The sequence below is a fragment of the Schistocerca nitens genome, chromosome 4, assembly GCF_023898315.1.
Source record: "Schistocerca nitens isolate TAMUIC-IGC-003100 chromosome 4, iqSchNite1.1, whole genome shotgun sequence".
NCBI classification, from domain to species: domain Eukaryota; kingdom Metazoa; phylum Arthropoda; class Insecta; order Orthoptera; family Acrididae; genus Schistocerca; species Schistocerca nitens.
This window is the reverse complement of record NC_064617.1, coordinates 380,191,178-380,207,583: the sequence shown is the minus strand read 5'-3', so window position 1 is coordinate 380,207,583 and position 16,406 is coordinate 380,191,178. Positions and strand designations below refer to the sequence as shown.

The following is a 16,406-nucleotide window of genomic DNA, read 5'->3' as shown; positions in this document are numbered from 1 at the left end:
GTAAGTTGGCGGCAGTAAAATTGTACTGCAGTCAGCCTCAAATGCTGGTTCTCTAAATTTCCTCAGCAGTGATTCACGAAAAGAACGCCTCCTTTCCTCTAGAGACTCCCACCCGAGTTCCTGAAGCATTTCCGTAACACTCGTGTGATGATCAAACCTACCAGTAACAAATCTAGCAGCCCGCCTCTGAACTGCTTCTATATCCTCCATCAATCCGACCTGATAGGGATCCCAAACGCTCGAGCAGTACTCAAGAATAGGTTGTATTAGTATTTTATAAGCGGTCTCCTTTACAGATGAACCACATCTTCCCAAAATTCTACCAATGAACCGAACATGACTATCCGCCTTCCCCACAACTGCCATTACATGCTTGTCCCACTTCATATCGCTCTGCAATGTTACGCCCAAATATTTAATCGACGTGACTGTGTCAAGCGCTACACTTCTAATGGAGTATTCAAACATTACGGGATTCTTTTTCCTATTCATCTGCATTAATTTACATTTATCTATATTTAGAGTAAGCTGCCATTCTTTACACCAATCACAAATCCTGTCCAAGTCATCTTGTATCCTAATACAGTCACTCAAGACGACACCTTCCCGTACACCACAGCATCATCAGCAAACAGCCGCACATTGCTACCCACACTATCCAAAAGATCATTTATGTAGATAGAAAACAACAGCGGACCTACCACACTTCCCTGGGACACTCCAAATGATACCATCACCTCCGATGAACACTCACCATCGAGGACAACGTACTGGGTTCTATTACTCAAGAAGTCTTCGAGCCACTCACAAACTTGGGAACCAGCCCCATATGCTCGTACCTTAGTTAGGAGTCTGCAGTGGGGCATCGAGTCAAACGCTTTCCGGAAATCAAGGAGTATGGCATCCGTCTGATACCCTTTATCCATGGTTCGCAAGATATCATGTGAAAGTGAATACGTCTTGCACTCCACTTGCATTCGCAATAGACCTGCTTATTGTACTCACGCCTACCTGTGTCTCTCTCTACAAGTCAACTCTTCCACACCAACCCCCCCCCCCCAATCCTCCCATCCACACACCATACCCTCCTCTCCCCCCCCCCCCCCCCCCCAACGCAAAGCTATGTCATGAATTTTTTTGCCCCCGATTTGATGGAACAGCTCTCCATAATTAGCCGATCTACTCACATAATCTTCAGCATTCTTCTGTAGCACCACATTTCAGAAGCTCCAACTCTCTTCTTGTCTGCGCAATGCCCACGTTCCAGATCCTGCAGACACTTTCAGGAAAGACTACATACAGTTTATATTTATATTAGTTGCTAAAATATTTCTCTTTTTCAGAATTTTTGTTTGCTACTCATTGAGTATTGATTTAAGTCTCAGGAAGTCGTTTCTCAAAGTATTTGTATGGAGTGTAGCCATGTATGGAAGTGAAACATGGACGATAAATAGTTTAGACAAGAAGAGAATAGAAGCTTTTGAAATGTGGTGCTACAGAAGAACGCTGAAGATTAGATGGGTAGATCACGTAACTAATGAGGAGGTATTGAACAGAATTGGGGAGGAGTTTGTGGCAAAACTTGACTAGAAGAAGCGATCGGTTGGTAGTGAAACGTTCCCTTAGAAAAATTTATGAATTACTGTGCTGATAAAACTCTTACGCTATTTGATTTTCAAACAGCTGAGCAAAACTGAACGTACTCAGACATTTCGCTCTTTACCTGTTCTGATCAACACTAAACTGACACACAATATTTTTAGCGCAACGCAATCTGACTTTCAATAATCCCTACAAAAGAAAGGCCCTGACTAACATTAACCTATACCTTTCACAAATCACGACGATAAGAAACTGCTTTATAAAACAGAAGCGTACCCACCTAGACTTTACGGCTTACCCAAAGTGCATAAACCCGAGATTCCGTTGAGGCCAATTGTCAGCGCTATAGGCGGACCAACACACGTTTAGCTAGACACATTGCCTCATTACTGCAACCTTATGTTGGTAGGACGGACAGTCATATTAAAAATTCAGCTCATTTCATTGACAAGTTAAAGGAAACGAGCGCGGGCCCGGATGATATCCTCGTCAGTTTTGATACTGTGTCGTTATTTACCATGATTCCGGTAAAAGAAGCTATCTTATGCATAGCGGATATTTTTCCTACCGATATTGTGGCATTATTCCGACACTGCCTCACCACAACCTATTTCAATACAATAATAACTTTTATGAACAGATTGACGGGGTGGCTATGGGCAGTCCTCTTAGTCCTGCTGTGGCTAACTTATTGATGGAGACTTTTGAACAACGGGCGGTGCAGACTGCCAGTAAGAGACCAGCCAGATGGTAGCGCTATGTCGATGACACGTTCGTAGTGTGGACACATGGAGCAGAGGAGTTGGATGCCTTCCTGACACATTTAAACAGCATTAATCCGAAAATCCAATTTACTATGGAGACGGAAAGGAATGGGCAATAGAATTTCCTGAATGTGTCTGTGATTAAACGACGGGACGGAACGTTGGGCCATAAGGTGTATAAAAAGGCCACACACACTGATCTTTTTCTACATAAAGATTCAAACCACCACCCTAGACAAAAAAGAGGTGTAATAAAAACCTTGGTAGACAGAGCGTACAAAATATGTGAAGCTGTTTATTTAAAAGATGAGACTGAACATCTACGGTCAACTTTCGTGAAGAATGGCTATTCTAGCAAGGATATAGGTCGAGCACTTCGCTCTAGGCAGAGAATCAGGAGCAACGACAAACAACAGTTACCCAAGGGCAAAGTTTTTCTTCCGTTCATTACTAAGGTCACAGATCGCATCGGCAAAGTTTTAAGCAACTATGGGGTGGAAGCTATTTTCAGACCCACCAGGAAAATAAAAGAATATTTAAGATCGGCAAAAGATGCACGACATCCTTTGGCTACACCGGGGGTATATAAAATTCCTTGTAGTTGTGGACAAATTTTTATATCGGTACCACAAAGCGAAGTGTGAACACCCGTCTTGTTGAACATAAGAGGAATTGCCGCCTGGGTCGCACAGATAAATCGGCTGTAGTGGAACATGTTTACCAGAAAGGTGATCATGAAATAAAATTCAGCGAGACAAGCATCATATCAAAAACCTCGCATTATTATGCACGCATGTATAGAGAGGCAGACATTACGTCGTTGCGGACGTCACATGACATCCGGTCAAGTTCGTTTGTTGATCCTTCCACTCAGTTTTTTTATTACAGACGCTAACCAGCCCTCTGACCGAACACGCTGAGCTACCGTGCCGGCACACCACTCACCTGCCGCCGCTTCATGGTAAAAATGGCCACGCACAGGTATATGTTTGACGACCGAAATTATCTTGCGATTTTCTCAATAACGCTTGAGAAGTACGCGCTACTGCTTACACATTTTGTTGTCCTCATGGAGTACTACGAGTGTACGAAATTTGAATAAACACGCGTTCCAAACGTCGTGGCCTCCCCTTGTAAGAGTGTAGTGAATTTCATGGTCACAACTTGGTCCTTTGAAGGTGACGATTAAAACTTTTTGAGTCCCCGTCGTACAGAATGGAGAATAAGTAAAAACTGGCACTTCTGTACTTGGTAAGAGGTCACGAGTTGCCGGGCCATAGACACGGGTCCCCAGGCAGATGCCGTGTTTCTTGACTTCCGCAAGGCGTTCGATACGGTTCCCCACAGTCGTTTAAAAAACAAAGTAAGAGCATATGGACTATCAGACCAATTGTGTGATTGGATTGAAGAGTTCCTAGATAACAGAACGCAGCATGTCATTCTCAATGGAGAGAAGTCTTCCGAAGTAAGAGTGATTTCAGGTGTGCCGCAGGGGAGTGTCGTAGGACCGTTGCTATTCACAATATACATAAATGACCTTGTGGATGACATTGGAAGTTCACTGAAGCTTTTTGCGGATGATGCTGTGGTATATCGAGAGGTTGTAACAACGGAAACTTGTACTGAAATGCAGGAGGATCTGCAGCGAATTGACGCATGTTGCAGGGAATGGCAATTGAATCTCAATGTAGACAAGTGTAATGTGCTGCGAATACATAGAAAGAAAGATCCCATATCATTTAGCTACAATATAGCAGGTCAGCAACTGGAAGCAGTTAATTCCATAAATTATCTGGGAGTAGGCATTAGGAGTGATTTAAAATGGAATGATCATATAAAGTTGATCGTCGGTAAAGCAGATGCCAGACTGTGATTCATTGGAAGAATCCTAAGGAAATGCAATCCGAAAACAAAGGAAGTAGGTTACAGTACGCTTGTTCGCCCACTGCTTGAATACTGTTCAGCAGTGTGGGATCCGTACCAGATAGGGTTCATAGAAGAGATAGAGAAGATCCAACGGAGAGCAGCGCGTTCGTTACATGATCATTTAGTAATCGCGAAAGCGTTACGGAGATGATAGATAATCTCCAGTGGAAGACTTTGCAGGAGAGACGCTCAGTAGCTCTGTACGGTCTTTTGTTGAAGTTTCGAGAACATACCTTCACCGAGGAGTCAAGTAGTAGGCCTATATTGCTCCCTCCTACGTATATCTCGCGAAGGGACCATGAGGATAAAATCAGAGAGATCAGAGCCCACACAGAGGCATACCGACAATCCTTCTTTCCACGAACAATACGAGACTGGAATAGAAGGGAGAACCGATAGAGGTACTCAAGGTACAGACAGACTCTTGTTAGGATCCTGAAGAACTACACAAGAACTCATGAAAAAATTCTGACAGACACAAAAGCAAGGGTGAGATTCAGAGGAGCACTGTCAGAAGAATTTGAGATCAAGACTGGTGTTAAACAGGGAGATGGATTGTCACCGTTGTTGTTCAATATAGCACTGGACGAAGTGATCAGGCAGTGGAGAGCAATAAACGAGGAAACGGGAATACCAAAGACCCATGTGGGGGACAAAAAGGACAACAGGGCTCAAGTGGACTGCCTAGCCTTTGCAGATGACATAGCAATAGTAAGTGAGTCGGAAGAAGACGCAAAGACACAACTCGACAACTTAAGTAAGGTAGCCGGAAAGGTGGGACTGAGGATCGCCTATAACAAGACAAAGACATTAAACACCACTGCAGACTGGGAAACACCGGAAGGCACTGTGCAAATGGTGGACAAATTTAAATACCTGGGAGAATTTATAACAGGAAGGAACAGGAGCAAGGAGGGAATAACAGGGAGGATAAAGAAGATGAGGTCAGCCTTCTGCATGACGAGAGGGGTATACAATAAAAAGAATGTATCCACAGAGGCAAAGATAAGCCACTACAAGGCAACAGTGAGGAATGCAGTATTATATGCTGCTGAGACGATGACACTAGGAAGAAATGGGGCAGAGCAACTAGAGAATGAAGAGAGGAAAATACTGAGAAAAATACTAGGTCCCAAAAGAGGTGGAGAGAGGTGGATGCGAAGACCTAGGGAAGAATTGTACCGGAACATGGGAACAATATCCTGGGAAATCAGACTCAAAAGGGCAAGGTTTGCTGGGCATGTAGTTAGGATGAGTATGGACAGAATGACGAAGAAAGTGTGGGAAACAACAGGGAGGACAAGGGGAAAGACAGGAACCAAGTGGATTGTTGAACTTCGGAAGGACTGGTTGGAATTGGGGATCAAGGTCGAAGGAAAGGAAAATTGGAGGAACAAAAATACACCGACAAATATGCCGGAGATCAGCGACAGAGAAGAATACAGGAAAAGATTAGAATGTCACCAGTGGAGCCGCCAGGAGAAACGGAAACTGAAGATCTCGGAAGAAGAGCGGGAGAGGAGGAGAGAGAGAATGAAGAGGTTCTGGGAGAAGAAGAGGAAAATGCAGTCCACGAAGGGGCTACCCGTGGTCGTACAGAGGCCGTAACGCAAGAAGAAGAAGAAGAAGAAGAAGAAGAAGAAGAAGTACTCAAGGTACCCTCCGCCACACACCGTCAGGTGGCTCGCGGAGTATGGATGTAGATTTAGATGTAGAGCAGGGCCGGCCAGAAATTCTGCACGTGGCGGTGCTCCTGCACATGTGCAACTTCCGGGTCACAGCGTGCACGCCGCAGCCGTCAGCGTTCATGTTTCTACCCGCAGATGTCTCTTTATCCACTTGCTGGGGTACTCTGTACCGGCGCATTCTAGTGCTCTTTCCACAGCTTGCAATCCAACCATGGGAAGGTATTTCGCATATCAAACATTTAAAATACTGTCACAGTCTACTCATTGAGACGTCTACTTTTATGTTAACAGTTTAACCCAGTAAGACAAGTAATACAGTTAACAACAGGCAGCTTTACTAACGGCACGTAAATACGAGTAATGTTTTTGATCTAGTATTAAAGAAGGAGAGTACTTAGCGTCTTCCAACGAACCTTATTCATGATTTCAAATAACATTAAACTAATCCAAGGTTTCCTATAACTAATTCTCGGTGCCCTCAGTTACAAATGGTTCAAATGGCTCTGAGCACTATGGGACTCAACATCTGTGGTCATCAGTCCCGTAAAACTTATAACTACTTAAACCTAACTAACCTAAGGACATCACAAACATCCATGCCCGAGGCAGGATTCGAACCTGCGACCGTAGCAGTCCCGCGGTTCCGGACTGAGTGCCTAGAACCGCTAGACCACCGCGGCCGGCCCCTCAGTTACACCCACATAATTTCTGTCTCACTGACCTCTGAAGAAAATGATAACCGCAGACCTCTCGATGATCACCTGTTATTTAATACCATTATTGCTACATGTTTCATCAGCTCCGTCTGAAATCTGCATAATAACCGACAATTAGATGAATGTTACGTTTTATCGACTTCAGCTGAGCGTAGCCCTTCACACATAAAAAAAACCTTAAATGTAAGTATACATTGGAACAATCGGTTTAATGACCAACTTTCCTGATGATAATGTAACATGGAGCAGAATGAGGCACTAATGCACTGTTAGTAAACAATAATTTTTAATTATGAAAGGAATAAATCCAAACACGTTTATCATTGGTCATGAGAAATGATAATCGAGTTGATGTGTCTCATCCATTTTCTTAAGGACATTTAATTTTGCTTGCCGTTCTTCACTCTCGAGTACACTACACTCGTCTTTGTGATATGTATTGTAGTGTCTTTCAATTGAAACTTCACGCTGGCCGCCTATTATTCGCGGCATAGCAAACACTGTGAGTTTTCACCAGCGGCTACAAAAAAGAATTGCAGTTCCCAGTCATTTTTAAACGACTGAGAACATAGATCACCCGTCCTTTGCTTTTTCACAGTACCTGCCATTTCTCAGTACTTCTCTGTTAAGGTTACGGTTACCAGGGGTAAACGAGACTGGGTATGTTGCGCTCTTGCTTGTAACACATAAACAGGGAAGTGGAGCCGCCGCCGTTCATTTAGGACACATGTCTAATAACAGATGTCGCTGTCGCACACGTGCGCACATGTGCAGCACTTCCGCACGTCTGCACACTGTGCAGCGTTTGTCCGGCCCTGATGTAGAGTGTGTCTGCGGCAACGGGCAGGGCAGACCGAGGTCCCGGCTGCGACACTCGGGAGCCGTCATTCAGCAGGACGCACTGCACAGTGGTCGGTGGGAGCGGCGCTGTAAACAGTGAGTGGGGGCGGCCCGCTATTCCTGGCGTGTCGGAGTGGAGCCGCAGCAGCCCAAGGCGGCCGGCCCGGCGCCGCGGCGGCCCCCGCGTGCAGTGCCGCGGCAGCGACCGCCCCCTGCTGCACGCCGCGGTTCGCTTCGCCTCGCCTCCGACACCTCAGACCCCGGCTGGCGAGCCGTCCGCGCCGCCAACTCTCCTACCACAGGCGGCAGCGCGCTCGGCTGCTAGACTAGCTCTCCGCGCCCGTCCACAGGTGGGTAACGCGCTCGCCACGCCGAGCCGAGTCGCACCGTCGCAGCCACCCCCTCGCCCGTCTCGACGTGCGGTACACGCGGTTCACACGTGCAACTTACGCAGCTTTCTTAAGTGGCATAGTGAGCTACGGTTCACACAGGACGCCACAAATTCTACGTAGTTGCACAGCTTTCAGTATGGTGTTAATTGAAATTTTTGTGTTACCAGAAGAGCCAACACCGTGTTACGAGTGGAGGCCGAAATGCACGAGTTTTAGCTCACGCAGGCTGGCGTGAGGAGGGAAGAACTATACTGACGTGAGGTCTGGAACATGACAGGGAATGAGAATTCAGAAATCCATTAATTTTAATTAAACTACTGCTGCTGAGTAATCTTTCATGGAAGGTGATTTCTTAAAAAAAAGTGCATAATGATCGCTGTATCAGAAATACGTCCAGAATGCACGGTATCTCTACTAACCTTCATGACCAGTAAGAAAGAAAGCTGAAGAATTCAAGTACTACTCATTTTCCATGGTTCATAGTATTGACATAAATGATACTGCGCGGCTTTTAGTTTTCATGATGTAATTGGGAACCACGACCATATTATTGTCAATGTACTGTATTTTTGATAAATGCAGCATTGGTAGTAAAGATTGAAATCCTTTATTTTACAGATCGATTTCGGTCGCAGTGTGACTATCCTCAGTGCAAACTACTCGAACCTTGTACGCCCATATCATAACAACACAACATTTTCTATGAGTTGTGGCAGGTACTACAATGATTACTTCCCAACACATATCTTCACTAGTACTGCATACAACAATTTTATTTAGTTATTCATTTATTTTTGGATCAACAACTGCTAAGGTCACAGGATGGGCCCTTCCTAATTAAGAAAAAAATATATTATATGCAATACAAGTGAAGATACCACTTGAAAGTAATCATCATGGTACATATTACATCTCATAGAAAATGTTGTGTTATTAGGATATGGGCCTACAACGTTCGAATAGTTTCCACTGGAGATGGTCACACAGTGACCGACATCGATCTATAAAATAAAGGATTTCAGTTTTTAGTTTTCATCCATGGTATTGATAACAATTTCAGTACCACGGAAGAACTGGCAGGATCGCGTTCCATGAAAGGTTGAACAACCAGTGGAGACATCTCTAACGAAGTCACCAAGAAAATGGGTTTGACTTTTGAAAATATTGTGGCCATTTGCGTCAATGGAGAACTTTCTGTGTATGGAAACAAGATGGGTGCAGTATCATTACTGGAATAATACGCCACGAATTTCAATATACGAGTATTGTTCATACAGAAATGTTATGCAGCAAAGTTATGGGATACGGCCATATCATGTCAACCGTGGTTTCTGTTATCAGCCACAACCAAGAAGAAGGGCTTAAACACCGATCATTTCGTGGATTTCTTGAAGAAGCAGTGGGATTTATTGTAGTATCCTACGGACGTTCGTTGGCTAATTCGTGGAAAAATATTGCAGCGCGTTTTTGCACTAAGAGAGGAAATAGTCGATTTTATGAAAAACGATACAAAGGATCCTGTATTGAAAAATAAAGCCTAGATCAATGACTGATGTTTTCTCAGTGATATGACGGTTCACTTAAGCGAGCTGAACCAACACCGACTCAAAGGAAGGCCTCGGCGCTTGTTCGTGACGTCACGTCAGCTAGGCACGGCGAACGCCAGGTCTGTTGCAGGCATACTCATAATGGTGGTGTCTCCCTCTCTGACTCAGGAAAATGTGAAACTATTGGCGGTAGTTGACCAACACACATTGTTCTGAGAGATTTCTGCAGTCAGTTAATTGTGTAATTCATTACACTTCGTAACAAATAGTGTACTCCTGAACTTAAATTTCCACCTGTTTTAAGGATTGACATACAAAAACAAGTTCATGGTCCAGTAGCAACAGAATTCGTGCTTCTTTACCTTATTTGTAAATCTGTACAAGAAACTGTGAACATATTGGTACTCTTCTTTAGGTATCTTGGTTGACTATGGCGTGAGGAGCACTGAATGTTAATGAAATATCTTGCGATTGTACACGTTGGTGGAGGGGGTGGGGGACAGAAGAAGAGGCAAAAGAGAGATACTTATTTTATAAAATAAAATTTTTTTATCTTATAAAGTTTCTCCTTTCAGTTGCAAGAGGGGAATATTTATCTTTTCTAATATGCATGTTTAAAAAACTTAAAGCTCATCAGTATTTTCGATGTTGAAGCTATTTTGTTTCCTGTTTAGAATTCCTTTCGTTGAAAACGACTGTAATCTAATGACTGGCAACAGTTGGACATATACACGTGTAAATTAGTTCACATTTCCAGTGACGATGTCAAGCGAAAATAAATAAATAAATAAAAGAAACGAGTGCATTGTAAGGGGGTTGGGGTAAGTTTCGATAGCAAAATGGATCAAGTAAATATAGTTACTTGAATGTATAATTTCCGAAGCTTGCAATGGGGCAAAGCATCTTCTCATATTGACCTATGTTTGTTTCGATAGGATTCATTAATACAGACCTATGATCTTCATTTGCAGCTTTACGATAGTAAGAAAATCTTTCATCTAAGTAAAACTGCAGAATGCAAAACAATACCAAACATTTTGTCCAAAAATAAGAGATTTATAGTGGTAAGCACGCCCAGGGGTTTCTGCCTGCTACAGATCTGGCGTTCGCCGTGCCTAGCGACGTGACGTCATCAACAAGCGCCGAGGCCTTCCTTTGAGTCAGTGTTGGTGCCAGGGAGTCTCTCTAGACTAGACCTGGCGTGTGGCGGCTCGGCTCTCGGTCTGCGATCACTGATAGTGGCGACACGCGGGTCCGACGTATACTGACGGACCGCGGCCGATTTAAAGGCTACCACCTAGCAAGTGTGGTGTCTGGCGGTGACACCACAGAAATCATACGCCCAGGAATGAATGTTATAGTGCAATTATGGCTTAGAACGGTGACAGGAGTTAAATACGAGGTGTGTTTTTTTTAAGTAAGCACCATTTTGAAATTAAAAAAATACGTGCTAATATATCTCAATAATTTTATTATTACATGAAAGCCTGTACCTTAATCTACTTTTCTACATAATTTCCGTCAATACTGAGGCACTTGTCATAACGCTGTACCAGATTTCGAATACCCTTCTCATAGAAGTCTGCCGCCTGACTTGTTAACCACTGCATCACTACTGTTTTGACTTCGTCTTCATCTTGAGCACGCTGACCGCCCAGGTGTTTCTTTAAGTGCAGGAACAGATAGTAGTCACTGGGCGCAAGATCGAGGTTGTAGGGAGGATGATCTAGAGTTTCTCATCGAAAAGATATGGTGAGATCTTTGGTATGATTCGCCACATGCGGACAGGCATTTTCTTGCAGCAAAACGATGCCCTTGCTCAACTTCCATGGACTGTTGCTTTGATTCTGGTGTGACGTAGGCCACCCATGTCTCATCGCCCGTAACAAATTGGCTTAAGAAATCATCACCGTCGTTGTGGTATCGCTCAAGGAAAGTCAATGCACTGTCTAAAAAAATGGTTCAAATGGCTCTGAGCACTATGGGACTTAACATCTGTGGTCATCAGTCCCCTAGAACTTAGTACTTAAACCTAACTAACCTAAGGACATCACACACATCCATGTCCGAGGCAGGATTCGAACCTACGACCGTAGCAGTCGCGCGGTTCCGGACTGAGCGCCTAGAACCGCTAGACCACAGCGGCCGGCTGCACTGCCTAAAAGTTTGGTTTCGTGCACATCCGTCAACATTTTCGGTACCCAACGTACGCACAATTTTCGGTAATTCAAGTGCTCGGTCACAATGCCATACACAACACTACGAGAAACATTAGGAAAGTCATCCCGCAAGGAGGAAATCGTAAAGCGTCTGTTTTCTCTCACCTTATTGTCCACTTTCTGCACAAAACTTTCGTTAACGACCGAAGGACACCCAATCCGTTGTTCATCATGCACATTTGTGCGGCCATCTTTAAATGCTCTCACCCGCTTTCCTACCATTCCATCACTCACAATGTTTTCGCCGTAAACTGCACAGATCTGAAGATGAATATCGATCGCTTTTAGGCCTTTTGCATTAAGAAATATTATAACAGCCCGTACTTCACAGTCGGCGGGACTCACGATTATCGGAGGCATCTTAAACACTCAGTGCACAACGTAAACAAGGAAGAATCGGATTGCAGTGGCGTCAGAGCGTAGATTAAGGTACAGGCTTTCATGTAAAAATAAAACTATCGGGATATCTTAGCACGTCTTTTTTTAATTTCAAAACGGTACTTACTTAAAAAACACGCCTCGTACAAGGAAGCCGAAAACCAAATTTTCGACCCTAAAAAAGATTTCGCACAGGGATAAATGAGAGGCCACCAACAAATTTATAAAAGAAATAACACTCGGAGACGAAAATGCTATCTGCAATGACAAAGTAATCAACAGCTGGCAGGTAAATATGATCTACATACACGTCACTCTTCCAAGATTTTAGAATCTTGTATTCATTGATATAGGCATTTCGGATAACTAATTTTTAGTTTAACAGCTGCCACATCAGATTCGGGAGCTATTTCGTGCATATAACACACAATTTATACAATGCTTCGTCTCACAAAACACAATGTTTATATGACTCTCTTTTTGGTTACTGCCGGCAGGTGTGGCCGACCGGTTCTACGCGCTACAGTCTGGAACCGCGAGACCGCTACGGTCGCAGGTTCGAATTCTGCCTCGGGCGTGGATGTGTGTGATGTCCTTATGTTAGTTAGGTTGAAGTAGTTCTAAGTTCTATGGGACTGATCACCTCAGAAGTTGAGTCCCATAGTGCTCAGAGCCATTTGAACCATTTTTTTTTGTTACTAACATTAAGTTCAAGTATTCATCCAAAAATGTTTTAAGATTGTGGGATACATCATTGGTTTGCAGATATTGCACTCGCGCGCGCACACACACACACACACACACACACACGCACACATTCCCTCTCTCTCTCTCTCTCTCTCTCTCTCACACACACACACACACATACACACACGCAGCCGGCCGGAGTGGCCGAACGGTTCTATGCGCTTCAGTCTGGAACCGCGCGACCGCTACGGTCGCAGGTTCGAATCCTGCCTCGGGCATGGATGTGTGTGATGTCCTTAGGTTAGTTAGGTTTAAGTAGTGCTAAGTTCTAGGGGACTGATGACCTCAGCTGTTAAGTCCCATAGTGCTCAGAGTCCTTTTAACCATCTTTGAACACACACACACACACACACACACACACACACACACACACACACAACTCACACACACTGCTACAGAAAATTAAAGGTAGCTTGTTGTCTTTTCTTTGTGCTCCTTCCAATTTAAGTTGTTCGTAATTGTAATTCCTTGGTATTTAGTTGAAATTATGTCTTTTAGATTTGACTGATTTATCGTGTAACCGAAGTTTAACGAGTTCCATTTAGCAGTCATGTGGATAACCTCACACTTTTCGTTATTTGGGGTCAATTGCCAATTTTCGCACCATACAGATATCATTTCTAAATCGTTTTGCAATTTGTTTCGATCCTCTGATGACTTTACTAGTCGATAAACGACAGCGTTATCAGCAAACAACCCAAGAGGGCTGCTCAGATTGTCTCCCAAATCGTTTATATAGTTAAGGAACAGCAAAGGGCCTGTAACACTACCTTGGGGAACGCGTGAAATCACTTCTGTTTTACTCGATGACTTTCCGTCAATTACTACGAATTGTGACCTGTCTGACAGGAAATCACGAATGTAGTCACATAACTGAGACGGTATTCCATACGCACGCAATTTCACTACAAGCCAGTTGTGTGGTACAGTGTCAAAAGCCCTCCGGAAATCAAGAAATAAGGAATCTTTTTGAGATCCCTTGTCGATAGCACTCAACACTTCATGCCAGTAAGGAGCTAGTTGAGTTTCACAAGAATGATGTTTTCTACATCCGTGTTGATTGTGTGTCAATAGACCGTTTTCTTCGAGGTAATTCATAACGTTCGAACGCATTATATGTTCCAAAATCCTGCTACTTATCGACGTTCATGATACGGGCCTGTAATTTAGTGGATTACTCCTACTACTTTTCTTGAATATTGATGTGACCTGTGCAACTTTCCAGTCAACTTTGTATTTAGTACTGCAGTATACTTCTCTTGAATGTCCTCAACTGCGTAGTAACAGTGCCCTTTCATTGCCAACTTCAATTTGGGGAACACCAGAAGTCGGCTGGGGTCATGTCCGACGATTACGGAAGGTGATCCAGGAATGTGATCCGTTAACTGTCCAAAAACTCCCACACAATCTTTGCTTTTTGCCGTAGAGGAGTGACCAGGAACCTGCCTCTCGGTATGTTGGCCGAACTCGACAAATTCTCGCCCACAGACGATGGAGGACTCAAAAAACTTGATGTTGCCTCACTACTCCACCGTCATTTTGCGAAACGTGTCAGATGCCTATTATTATATTCGCGGCTGCAGCTGTGCTAATACTTTAAGACCTTCTACACAGGTGTTTTCGAAACTTCAAGGAACATAACACAGCAACTTGGAATTTCACACAAGGTGTCCTAACGGAACTGGGACATGTTGTGTACAACCGTCGTGCTTCCCATATGAGAGGATACTGTTCAAATGTAACTTCCTGGCAGATTAAAACTGTGTGCCGGACCGAGACTAGAATCCGGGACCTTTGCCTTTCACGGGCAAGTGCTCTACCATCTGAGCTACCCAAGCACGACTCATGCCCCGTCCTCACAGCTTTACTTCTGCCAGTACCTCGTCTCCTACCTTTCAAACTTTACAGAAGCTCTCCTGCGAACCTTGCAGAACTAGCACTCCCGAAAGAAAGTATATTGCGGAGACATGGCTTAGCCACAGCCTGGGGGATGTTTCCAGAATGAGATTTTCACTCTGCAGCCGAATGTGGGCTGATATGAAACTTCCTGCCAGATTAAAACTGTGTGCGGGACTGAGACTCGAACTCGGGACCTTTGCATTTCGCAGGCAACTGCTCTACCAACTGAGCTACCCAAGCACGACTCACGCCTCGTCCTCACAGCTTTACTTCTGCCAGTACTTCGTCTTCTGCCTTCCAAACTTTTCAGAAGCTCCCCTGCGAACCTGCAGAACTAGCACCCCTGAAAGAAAGGATATTGTGGAGACATGGCTTTACCAAAGTCTAGGGGATGTTTCTTTCAGGAGTGCTAGTTCTGCAAGGTTCGCAGAAGAGCTTCTGTAAAGTTTGAAAGGTAGGAGACGAGGTACTGGCAGAAGTAAAGCTGTGAGGATGGGCGTGAGTCGTGCTTGGGTAGCTCTGACGGTAGAGCACTCGCCCACGAAAGGCAAAGGTCCCGAGTTCGTGTCTCGATCCGGAATACAGTTTTAATCTGGCAGGAAGTTTCATATCAGCGCACACTCCGCTGCAGAGTGAAAATCTCATTCCGGAGACTTTTCAAATGGTTCAAATGGCTCTAAGCACTATAGGACTTAACATCTGAGGTCATCAGTCTAGACTTAGAACTACTTAAACCTAAGTAATCTAAGGAAATCACACACATCCATGCCCGAGGCAGGATTCGAACCTGCGACCGCAGCAGCAGCGCGGTTCCGGACTGAAGCGCCTAGAACCGCTCGGCCACATCGGCCGGTCGGACACTTTTCAGTCTCAGTGGGACAATTTCTGGTTTGAAGTTTCCTACGTGTGTTCCTGTATCCAACGCCATTGCCTAAGATAGTGCAAACCAACCTCTACCGCTTCACCGGAGCTACCACGCTAGGGACGCAGCGGACCACGATCCGTGCGTTAGCAGCGTTTCGCTCGCGCGTTTAACATAATGGTACGGCTGTGGCACAGTCACGAGTGGTGCCTTTTTTTGTGTTCTCCACTCGCGTCGAAGCTGACAACCGAAACGGCCAGCAGCGCCACCGTTCTCTGGCTATGGTTGCGTGTGGAACCGCTCCTATACCTGCAGCATTAGCGATCGTCACCGCTGCTAAGAATCGCTACTAGATGGCTACGTCTGAAGGGCTCCTTATTGCTTTCTTTCTTTGTTAACTGACTGCCTGTCTTTGGCGGTCCCTAAACTGTATTGTTTGATATACTGACTATTGGCGCCAGACAGCCAAATGATATTGCGCAAACTTCATGTCAAGCCTCTGAGGTGCAAACATGCCGGATATGGACTTGGCGCTCGGGCAGGCTTTGCGCTCGCGGAAAGAAAAGAAGTACAGATGGATGAAGGAATGGTATAACAGAGGAAGACTGACACATGAAAACTTGAAAACTTACTGTAAGTGAATTGATGATAGGCACACCAAACGACTACTGGAACTTTCTAACGATGGCCGCTCTGTCATTTGATGTGTTCTTGCAAATGGTTACACCCATAATTAAGAAAAAAGGACACTCATATGAGAGACGTTATTATTGCAGCATAGCGCTTGTCGGATAACTTAGGTTATTCCGATACAGGAAATTCATAT

At 44.5% G+C, this 16,406-nt stretch overlaps 1 protein-coding gene across 1 annotated transcript in view; it reads left to right on the top strand.

Annotated features, from left to right (window-relative positions):
* Nucleotides 1-7,765: 7,765 nt before the first annotated feature.
* Nucleotides 7,766-16,406, top strand: part of LOC126253116 (F-box/LRR-repeat protein 2) — a 719,590-nt gene continuing 710,949 nt past the window's right edge. The window contains exon 1 of the mRNA XM_049954234.1: nt 7,766-7,886. The gene's annotated coding sequence lies outside the window, so the exon portion shown is untranslated. The remainder of the gene's footprint in view (nt 7,887-16,406) is intronic.